Genomic DNA, 940 nt, shown 5'->3' with positions numbered 1-940 from the left:
CATTCTATAGTGGTCACTGAGGATGTGCATCTCTACAGTGGTGTTTGGCTCTTCTATGTTCACCTCCACTGTGAGGTAGGCCTTAATTCTTAACGGCATACCATATACMGTGCATTCGGGAAAGCTTTTTCCACATTTTGTTACGTTACAGCCTTATTCTAAAATGTATTACATACACGTCTTTCCTCACCAATCTAYACACAATGCCCTGTAATGACAAAGCAAAAACAGGTTTTTAGAAATCTTTGCAAATGTATAAAAAAATAAACAGAAATTCCCGATTTACAAAAGTATTCGGACCCTCTGCTATGAGACTCGAAATTGAGCTCACGTGCGTCTTGTTTCTATTGATCATCCTTGAGATATTTCTACAACTTGATTTGAGTCCACCTGTGGTAAATTCAATTGATTGGACATGATTTTGAAAGGCACACCTGTCAATATAAGGTCCGACAGTTGACAGTGCATGTCAGAGCAAAAACCGATCCATGAGCGAGGAGGAATTGTACCGTAGACAGCTCCGAGACAGGATATGTGTCGAGGGCACAGACTGGGGAAGGGCACCAAAACATTCTGCAGCATTGAAGGTCCCCAAGACACACAGTGGCCTCCATCATTCTTAAATGGAGAAGTTTGGAACCACCAAGACTCTTCCTAGAGCTGGCCGCCCGGCCAAACTGAGCAATCGGGGAGAAGGGCCTTGGTCCAGGGAGGTGGTCACTCTGACAGAGCTCCAAGAGTTCCTCTGTGGAGTGGGAGACCCATCCAGAAGGAACAACCATCTCTGCAGCACTCCACCAATCAGGCCTTTATTTTAGAGTGGCCAGATGAAAGCCACTCCTCAGTAAAAGGCACATGACAGCTTGCTTGTAGTTTGCCAAAAGGCACCTAAAGACTCTCAGACCATGATAAACAAGATTCTCTGGCTGCTGATTAAACA

General features: G+C 44.8%; 1 pseudogene; it reads left to right on the top strand.

Annotated features, from left to right (window-relative positions):
• The window catches only part of LOC111952214 (uncharacterized), a 27431-nt pseudogene that overhangs the window by 21683 nt on the left and 4808 nt on the right, over nucleotides 1-940 (top strand).

Source organism: Salvelinus sp. IW2-2015, linkage group LG26 (assembly GCF_002910315.2).
Source record: "Salvelinus sp. IW2-2015 linkage group LG26, ASM291031v2, whole genome shotgun sequence".
NCBI lineage: Eukaryota > Metazoa > Chordata > Actinopteri > Salmoniformes > Salmonidae > Salvelinus > Salvelinus sp. IW2-2015.
This window is presented reverse-complemented; position numbering and strand designations above follow the sequence as displayed.